Genomic DNA, 11,167 nt, shown 5'->3' with positions numbered 1-11,167 from the left:
TGGACATTGGGGAGGGTATGTGCTTTGGTGAGTGCTGTGAAGTGTGTAAACCTGGTAATTCACAGACCTGTACCCCTGGGGATAAAAATATATGTTTATAAAAAATAAAAAATTAAAAAATATATATGTTACAAACAGAATTTATAGTTTGATATATTTTAATTAAAGAGTAATGCAACACAAGATTAAGAATGATTACCTCTGTGTGCTAAGATTACCTGAATTTTCCAGTCTTTTGTTTATTTTAAATATTTTTTAAGTGTTTAATGTGGTTTAACTTCATGATGAGAAAATATTCCTAAAGCCAACATAGCAATTAATTTTTTATTTGATTGCTAATGATTATTTGCAAATTATACTCAAAATTCAGTGAACACATAAGTAAATACTAATGACTCATTACGTGGCTCTTGTGGAGTATAAAATTGTGAATTTGGTAAGAGCTGCATTAAACAAATGCAGGTTAGACCTCTTTTGTTGAGGAAAAGAACAGAAGGGCTCTAAGTTAAAATAGTAACATTGATTGTTTCTTGAACCTCTTTTTACTTTCTAACTTGCAGTGTGCCTGAAATTTTTATTTATTATTAAATACATATCAACATATATTTAGTTATACACATACATACACATACAGTATGCTGATTGTGTGTCAGGAAGAAAATGACAGTCGACAGTTAAATTTAAAATCTCTATGAGAGAAAACAAATAAGCCAAATTTGCAGAGGATACTATAAAGTTTATTCTTTCCTGGACTTTGAAAAACTATTTACTGTTCCTAAAGTAAGGAAATATTCTCAAATGTACAGAGTGTTGTTTTATTCACATAATTAGTCACCTTCCCAAAGTGGTCACAATGTACAATAGCATTGAAAATAATTCTAAAAGGGATGCCTGGGTGGCTCGGTCAGGTCAGTGTCTCCTTTCAGCTCAGGTCATGATCCCAGGATCCTAGGATTGGGCCCCATATCGAGTTCCCTGATTAGCAGGGAGTCTGGTTCTCCCTCTCTCTCTGCCCTTCCCTGTGATCCTGCTCTCTGCCTCTTTCTTGCTCTCTCAGTCTCTCTCTCAAATAAATAAAATCTTAAAAAAAAAAAAAAAACAACTCTAATGTTTACATTCACTAAATAGCTTTATACATAATTTTCTTATACATCTGCATGTTCAGGAGGTAATTAATTTATTTCCTGAACTTACAGATTGGAACTTCAGGATATGCAGTCTGAGTCATGTGTGTTCATATAACACACCATTTTGTAATCATTCAGCCAGGTGGACTTACCTGCACAAAATAGTTACTTTTGTATTTCCTTCATTGGGGTCCAGTTGAACAACCACTGGGCATGGGCTTTCTCTTACACTTACTTAATGAGGTATATCGACATCAGCAGAAGAATCAAATTATCCTTTTCACTCCTGATTTCATAACTTTTAGGGGTCTTTGTTATGCAGGTGAAATTATATGTCCTCCCGAATTAAGTCCGAATTAGCCATATGTATTTTCAAAATGAAAGAAGAGCTGGACACAATCCTGTGATATCAGATTTGAAAGTACAAAATTATCTCAATGACAGAAGGACATTTCTTTTGCACTATTCCATGAGGATATAATCAAAAAGGAAAATAATAAAAAGAAAATACACTTGACAAAATCAAGCATGTTAAATACACCATTTTCATGCAACTATTTAACATCAAGTGTGTTATTAAAGTTGAATCATTGAATGTGAAAACATTATGAAAAATATTCAGTGCAAATATGCTGAAGTCATTTTAAAATATTTATGAATGGGTCTTCATAAAACTTTTCTCAACATATCAAATAAAGAAACTTTATGCCAAGAAGAGTTTGTATTTTAGGACATCTTCCTATTCTTAACTCTAAAATATATACTTAGATTGCCATCGATGAGAAATTATTTGCATACCAAATATGCTACTAAGCTCTAAAAATATGCCTATTGCCATTCTCAAAAAAGTAAAGTATTCTACTTGATTCTGCAAATATATTATATCATTTTAAATTGCCTGGTTGTCAGACTAGAAGTAGAAGATATAGTAGGAGAAGATGGCTTAGAAATAGCTCATTTTGTTTTTATGAAAGCTAAATTTGAGATAGAGAATTCCCCCAACCATGTAGATGCTAGATGAATATCAGCATCTAAATAGAAATCTGTCTCAAATGAATGTTATATGGAGAATTACCTCGTTTTTCCAAAAAAGATATGATGAGTGAGTCCCTGATCTTTCCTCTTAAATATCTCTTTTAAGATTTATTTTTCTCCTACCTTTTCTTAACATCTCTTTTAGACAGATAGTATTTTGGTGAACGTACCTCAGGCAGGACGTTTTACTGCCCTTCTTTTCCTTCACTTACTCCTTAGATCAGCAAATTCCCTAACCATCCACCCAGGTGCTCAACCCAAACCAGGAAATGATCCATGATTTCTCTTTTCTCCAACCTCCCTCCCCTCAGAAGCTGGTCTGGCAATTCTATCTCCAAAATAGGTTTTTTATTTATCCACTTTCTCTGTCTGTATCATACTACCCTTGTTTATATCCGTGATATCTCTGTCCCAGATTACCAGTTCATTTCCATCTATTGGCCTCCTAATGGGTCTCCCTCCTCTATACACCAGTGGCTAAAGTGATCTTATTTAAAATATCAACTAGATCATGTCATTGACCTAAGATTTATGTTTTTATGATGGATGAGAATCAAATCCTAATCTCCTTACTGGAGTCTTCTCAGACCCTAAGAGATCTGGTTTCTTCCTACCTCTTCAATGTCACATTGGACCACTTACCAGCACTGGTAATTCTAGTCTTCTTCAAACCTGTCCACTTATTTTGCTTCAGGGTCTTTGTTCTTGCTTTTGCCTTTGCCTCTCCCAGACATTTTCATGGCTGCTTCCTTCTGGTCATTCAAGTCTCAAGTGCTCAGGAAGGACTGATTCTGTTCCCTTTTAGTATGTTTCTAGCTCCCAACCCAGTCACTCTATTACAGCATCCCTTTTTATTTCATTTGAAAATATCTTTAGCTAAAAATTTTGAGTCTTCACATTTATTTCATTACTTACTTGTTTGGGGTTCTCTTTCTTGTTCTAGAACTTTAGTTTTATCTTTTTTACTGTTTTATCTTGTGGAGCCATACTCAGACAAAATTAATGCTCAATAAATATATAATGGAGTAAGTTTATCTGACCCCCCTCGAGGCAAACATTTATTTTTAATGAGATGTTTGATTTCTTCTTTTATAGATCTTAACACCTAATTGCTGAAGTAACTTCAGATATTAAAGTCATCTTACAATGTTTATTTTTATACATTCTGGAATTTTATCCTTTCAAAATTCTTTTTTCTCACTTGAAATCTTCAGTAGCTACAGCAACATATTTTTCTTTCCATGGGCCTTTCTCACTTTAATTGTCTTTATTAATCTTTTCATAGTTCATTCTTTATTGCTGCATCATTTAAACTATTCTTGTCACCTATCCACATGTATATCTATGCAGGTACATTGCACTGCATGCACATGTTTTAGAATTTGTTGCTCAATAATTATTTCTATTCTAACATTAGCATTATATGCCACAGACCTGACCTCCTTTATATAATAGGAAATCTTTTTAAGAAAAATACTTTTATTTTATTCTGCTTCCCCCACAGCTGTTATGCAGTTAACCTGAGAATTGTGACAAGAAAAAAACAATACTATAGGGGCATCTGGGTGGCCCAGGTGGTTGAATGGCCAGCTCTTGACTTCAGGTCATGATCTCAGGGTCCTGGGATCGAGCCCCATGTGGTGCTCTGCACTCAGGGCAGGGAGTCTGCTTGAGAATTCCCTCCCCCAGTCCCTCCCTCTGCTCTTCCCTAAGTCTCTCTCTTTCTCTCTAAAATAAATAGATCTTTTAAAGAAAATAAGAAGAGAGGATGCTATAAAGTGTACGTCAAACAAATCTCATTTTTTGTCACTAGCTTCACAAGCTTACCCTGCCCATATGAGGCTTAGTTGCCTTCTGGGAAGAATTTCCTGACATCAAGCCTAAGCTGACTTTCCGTTAGTTCAGGGCTCAACCTGTTGAGCTTCTCATTTTTTACGTCTGAAAATCTCATGTTCATGCCAGTGTTCTAGATATATAAAATATTAGCTATTTTTATGTGACATGGATCAAAGGAACTTCAAAAGTTGCAGAAGAGCCACAAAGCTCGGTAGGCATCCAGTGCTTATCACAGCTCTGAGGAGCCCAGGAAAGTAAGAAGTATTGGGTTTGATGTACGTTGAAATCCAGTCTTCCCAGATATGATATTGTAAAAATAATATATATAACTGTCTTCATAAATTTCTCCTGTTTTCAGACTCATGAAACCAAATGCTATACTTTTTTTTTTTTTTAACTGAGTTCTCACAACCAGGTGTGATCTCAGCAGTGTCCTGGACAAGCTTAGACACAGTGGGTTAAATTAATAGTGTTTCAGGATTTATTTCAATTTCCAAACTGCTTTGCCTTTTACTTGGAGCACTTTGAATAGTTTTATAAAACAACTGTCTCTTCTCTCTCACTAAAAAGGGTCTGCTCTTAAGAATCAATTGGCTGTCTAATTAAAGTCCGTTAAAGTGGTGGGTGGACATAGAGATGCATCATTCACTCATACATTTGCTAAAGGCTTATAGTTTCTGTAAGCATGAACTTGATAATAAGATTCCTACCTAGTGTCAGAAAGATATGTCACCTACCCTCAGAGCTTAGTGGTTGGAAGAAATGATAATCACTTACCCTGATGTGAGTTATGAGAGACGAAGGATAGTACCATAAACGTTCTTGTGTATTTGCTGTGACCTTGTAAGTCTGATTGTTAGCTGGATAATTTTTGGGCCATGGAATTCTGGTGCAATCTGGTTATGTGATGAGAGTAAAAGTACCAACTGTAACTATTGCAGTTTATACTTTAAACATTTCTCTCATCTATACATTCGCATTTAATCTTTATAACATTATGAGTAGATATCATTATTATCTCCAAAATTAAGCCAACAGATATTAATAGATTTATATTATATTATATTATATATTATATAATTATATATAATATGTGATTATATATAATTATATATTATAATAGATTCACCAGCACTCAGTTTATAAAACAGAGTCAAGGAAACAAATCCTAATTTTAGAGTCTTAATTATACAGTGTATCTTAGTTATACAGTGTATCTTTACACTGTATAAATTATGTAGTGTATCTTTAGTATACAAGGCACACTGAGTGCATTTTGTTTTGTCCATTAACATTTACCTATCTTTCTTTCCATTTCTGTGTTCAAATTTTCTTTTAGTTTTCCATTGACTTTCCATTGTGCTGCACTGAAGGTTACACACATTTTCTCCAGGCATCAGTTGGAATGAGGAGCAGTGTGCAACTTTTGACTAATGTTCTATTTTGTAGAGGACTTGTCTCATCCTAAATTATTAAATAATATTAAGAAAGTGTTTAGCTGTTCATTCTTTATATATGACTTACAAGTTGAGATTTTATATATAATTTTTAGGATTTGAGGATCTAGATATATCTTCAGTTTTAGATATGTTATAGACCATCATTCAAAATATAGAAGTACATTCCTTTCCATACTCATTGATAAAAGCTAATAAATACAACTTCACTTTATTGTTTTCTTTCCCAAACACTAGATAGAGAAATTGTAAAATTCAGACAATTTAACTTAGAGGACTTTTTTTTTTTTTTTGCAATTACTCGTTTAATATCTTAGTTATTCATAAGTGTACAATGATGTCAGTATTATTCTCTCTTGCATCCCAAGTACCTAGTACATTCCTTAGCCCATAGTAGTAACTCAATAGATATTTATATACTTTTGGTATTCCTATGAGATGAGAAATGTAAAATTCTCGTTGTAAAAACTTATGGCAAACTTATTTAAAGAATGACTGATCATAGCAAAAGTCTAAGAAAAACAGAACACTTAGAATAACCACACAGGGCTGGCTGTTACAGACTTTGAACTAAACAGCATTTCTGTTTTTATTTCAAAATGAAAGGGTCTGCTAATCACATTTGAATTTCAACAATTTCCAAAATTAATTCCACATGAGTTTGTAAAACAAAGTGCAATCTCTAAAACCAGTCTCATCACTGGTTTTAAATTGGGTGTTAACAGAACATAGTGTCCAGAATACAGAAAACTGTGCTTTAAAAAACAAAAACAAAAACAAAAACAAAAACAAAAACAAAAACAAAACAAAACTTTTTTTTGGCTTGACAGTGCTTGAGAAATTTAGATTGCTTTTCCTATAAATAAAGAGAGCCCACACTTCTCTCAGCCTTGGAGTCATCACAGTTCCCAAAATCACCCAAAGGAAAATTTAAATTCTCACAATACTGGTGTGGCAGATATGTTTCCATTAAAGGATAATATACAATTCTTATAGTCAAAGTGTTATTTGTAAATAATTTTTCTCCAAGAAATAGACTTTTCAGCTCCTGTAGCATGATTTCTGATTCTACGAATCAAAATCTCAAGAGAAAACTAAAAAATATAGATTTATCGGCTAATTATTTTCCTAGAAATAGGGGGAGGGGAGAAGCTACAACCTTCTTTGTTTAATGAATAGGAATTAGAAAATCCCATGATTCCCTGCCGACGCTGGCTAATTTGCAGTTTGGGGACTGGAGAGAAGATGACAGCTGCAGACAGTGTGGAGGGAAAACCACCTTGCAACACAGTTTGTCAAGTTGCAGCCTCTGGCTCTGACCTAGGGCCAGTATTCCTGGAGACATGATGAAGTGTGAAAAGTACTGGCAGGCATTTTAGACTAAAAAAAAAAATAATAATAAGTTAGGCACTAAGGGAAAATGGGGACCAGGAGAGATTAATATTTGTGAGGTTTATAGCAGAAAAGGCAAAGCAATAGGAAGTAAAGAAATCCCCGAAGGGAATTTCTTACAACGGCAGCAGATTAGAAACAGGATGGGCCTGAACAGGAAGCTTATTTTTCCAGCTGGAGCCTTCCCTACAAACCTGAGATTGATTTGGGAATGGCAGACAAGTGCCAAGCAAAGGCGAAATCAAGAAATAATGATAGAATTTACAGTCACTGGGAAAACCTGGGGGCGGGAGTAGGACGAAGGAAAGAGAATGGGAGACTAGGAGAAGTAGTTGAGAGCGGAAAGGATGAAACACAGTACAGTGTGCTGGCGTTCTGAACTTGGAGAATTTTGGAATCAGACCAGAATAACCTCTCTGCTGGTGAATGCAGATTCTTGAGTTAGAAGAAAATTCTGAGATGACGTAGTCTAGATATTTTTCAATTTTAGAGCCGCAGGAAATCAATTTCAAACAAACTCCTATGCCAAATCCCTATGTGGATATGGAAGAACTGATCTGATTTAAGAAGAAGGGGCAGGGTTGGACCTGTATACACTTGACTCAACTCAAGCCTGGCAAATGACTGTTGGGGCACCTAGAGTATCTTTCAGACTTTTCAAAATACTTAAAAACAACCTCGTCCAACCTACACCCCCACCCCCACTGCCGTTTATTACTGAAGGAAACAGTCTAAGGTCTTAGAGCCTGTGGAAATCTATTTTGAGGGCCTACACATGTCAGGCCCTGCCCCTGTTTCCGGTACACCTAGGTTGTGAATTTTCATGATCTCTCTGCTAGAAATATAATAGGTCCTCAAAACAACCTCACCACAAAGGGGGTAATTTTTACTCTCACTGATAGCAGTAGACTGATGAAATCCACTTCCATTCTGATAAACAGAGAAGGTGATTGTTTCCACCTTAAAACTGCCCCTCTCACTAGAACGGCTAGTAAGATAGCAATGTTTGACAACTGGTTGAAAATTAGGCTTTCTTTGTCTGAGACTCCATCTTTCTCATTGTCCCTTCTGCCTGCAAAGGGTTTTCCAACAGTTTTCGTCAGCTTCTCCAGCTCGTGCCGACTCCTTTAATGATCATTTCTGGCCACTGTCCTGCCCTCTTCAGCTTATAGCCATGGCAACTTATACTTGGCTTTAATCTTTACTTCAGACGTTCAGGTTAGCAGCTACTACTGGCTAGTCTAGTAGGTTAATGGTGTCCCACCATCACTTGGCAACTGGTAAAGAAAAAAATCTTATAATTTAAATACTCTCTGAGTATCCCCTCTGTCGTATCTGAGAGGCAGTTTTGTGAAAGCTTTTCACCGTAGCCACCTTGCTGCACAAATCTTCGGATGCATGTGTTCCTTCAGATAGCCTTCTGATTGCACTGGGAAAGCTCATTTCTGTGAGTACACATATCTTTGTGAGTTACACATACATGTTACTTTCCCTCCTTTAACCTTGTCTTGAAATTGACAGTTTTGAAAATTAACAAATTGAAAATTTGACAACAAATTAAAAATTGACCAATTTGAAATTAACAAATTAAATTTATTTTTACAGGGGGGTGGTAAGGGACAGAGGAGGAGAGAGACAATCTCAAGTAGGCTTCACGTTCAGCACAGAGCCTAATGTGGGGCTCAATCCCACCACCCTGAGATCATGACCTTTCCTAAAATCAGGAGTCCAATGCTTAACAGAGTGAGCCAACTTCTGAGCAACTTCTGAACTTGTTGCCAGAAGTGATGGGTGAGAGTTATCTCTTCCAGTTTCTAGAGATTGGATTTCAAGAAAAACAATCAAATCTCAAAGAATCTCATGTCCTTCATCTACTCAAGTGGAGATAAATCCCAATGACCCCAAGATACTGGAAGCCTTAAGTAAAGTTGAATTAATGGGAAAGTGTTTTTAACATTGTAAACTATTAAATGAATATAAAAGTTTATAGAACCATAACCACAGCAGCATTAGTTTCCCCTGCCTAGGTGTCCTTCCTCTTAAAGACCTTGCTGTAGCAAAAACTCTTTTTTGTTTCTTTAGGGAGGATATTCAAGTGGTGGAATCTAGCTTAGCAATATCTAAACTTAGTTGGAGGCTTGGCAAAAATCTTTCCATCTTCTTCATCTACCTTCAGTGTACATAGAAGTGATTATTTTAAAATACTAAGTAACAAAAATAATTCCCTAGGTATCCCTAGTTTCCTATGTAAATGATACACAAGTGTATTATCCTTGGGACGTTAAGGCAACCCAGTGTCTTTTTGTTAGTGAATGAAATCATTGAGTAACCTGAATTTAATGTTTTCAGTGTTTTTTAGTGTCCGTATGCTTCATACACTATTTGCAACCCTATTTGTTTTTTCTTCTCTCATTTCCCTTTTTCTACAAAGTGTCTCTGTGTTTCAATGACTTAAGCCAGAATTCAACCCTTCGTCCCTTGACTCCTTCTTCTTACATTTTATCAATCACAGAAGACTCCCGATTCCATCTCCTAAATGTGTTATAACTATAGCTATTTCTTTCCACTCCCATTGGTATTCTGTAGTAGAGATCACCATTACCTTGGACATTGATGGCAGCCACAGCACTGGAATTAGTTTTTCTGTCTCTGGTTTTCCCCCAGTTATTCCACAGCAATCTAAATGCTATCTAAATGCAAATTTAGTCATGTAAACCAGAAAATAAGCTCCATGAGATCAGGACCTGGGTCTTTTTTACCTCTATATCTCTAGTGACTTATACATCGATCCATTCATTCAACAGACATTAATTGAGTGTCTACTATATAACAAGCAATATTCTAAACATTGGAAATTCATTATAAAAGAAGACAGACAAGGGCTCTGTCCCCAGGGATCTTACATCTCAGTGAAAGGAGACAGGCCCAAACAAACAAAAGCAAGGCAATAAGAAAGTTCAAGGTAGGGATGAATTCTGTGACACAAGTAAAACTTGATTTGTGGGACAAAGTGGCTAATGGGCTGTTCTAGATAGGGCAGTCAGAGACAGATCCTCCAAGGAAGTGACAGGAATGAATGGCTGTGGGTCATCATGGTCCTGGTGTGATAAGGTTTTAATTTTTTTTGGTTCTTATCTCTTATTTTGCAAGGCTAATCTTAATCTACTTTTGAGTATTCCATATAATCTCACCCATTGAATTTTACTTCCTCTTACACAGTGGTTTTCACACTTGAGCTGGCCTTAGAATGACATGGAGGATTGGATGGTTGTTAAAACACAGATTGATGGTCTATAAAAAGAACGTTTCTGATTCATTTGATCTGTGATGGTGCTGCAGAATTTGCATACTTTACTGGGTCTTCCCGGTGCTACCCTTGGTGCCGTCCAGGAGTGGTTTGGGGAATTCACACACAGACACCTGCAGTGTTTCTTCCACTCCTCTCTGTCTGAAGAACTTTGCTCTCCTGCTTTCTGCTTCCCTTTGCCTTTTTTGCATTGTTGGCTCTTACTCATTTTTCAGGTCTCAGTATACTTTTATTCTCTGCAAGAATGTTTCCTAAATATAGGCTCTTGGACTCTTCCTAGAGCCATACTGTACCCTGACCTTATCACATTAGATTATCTAGTCGGACCTCAAACAACAGACAGGGTTAGGAATGCTGATCCTCAGGTAGTGGAAAATTTGCATGTAACTTTTGACTCCTCAAACACGTAACTAGTAATACCAACTATTGGTCAAAATCCCTACTGAGGACATAAATATTTGATTAACACACATTTTGTATATTTATTATATACTATTCTTATAATAAAGTAATTAGGGAAAAGAAAACTTTATTAAGAAAATCAAAGGAGGGGAGCTTGGTGGCCTCAGTTGGTTAAGCAACTGCCTTTGGCTTGGATCATGATCTCAGGGTCCTGGAATTGAGCCCCCTGCTGGGAATCCCTGCTCAGCAGGGAGTCTACTACTCCCTCTCCCTCTCCCCCACTCTCCTCACTCATGTGCACACTCTCTCTCTCAAACAAATAAAATCTTAAAAAAAAATAATAAGGGGCACCTGGGTGGCTCAGTGGGTTAAAGCCTCTGCCTTCCGCTCAGGTCATGATCCCAGAGTTCTGGGATTGAGCCCCGCATCGGGCTCTCTGCTTCACAGGGAGCCTCCTTCCTCCTCTCTCTCTGCCTGCCTCTCTGCCTACTCATGAGTAAATAAATTTTAAAAAAATCATAAGAAAGATCAATGTAAAGAGTGTTAAGCTAAGTGAAATAAGTCAGAGAAAGAAAAATGCTGTATGATTTCACTTATATATGGAATCTAAA

This window comes from Mustela nigripes, chromosome 1 (genome assembly GCF_022355385.1).
Source record: "Mustela nigripes isolate SB6536 chromosome 1, MUSNIG.SB6536, whole genome shotgun sequence".
NCBI classification, from domain to species: domain Eukaryota; kingdom Metazoa; phylum Chordata; class Mammalia; order Carnivora; family Mustelidae; genus Mustela; species Mustela nigripes.
This window is presented reverse-complemented; position numbering follows the sequence as displayed.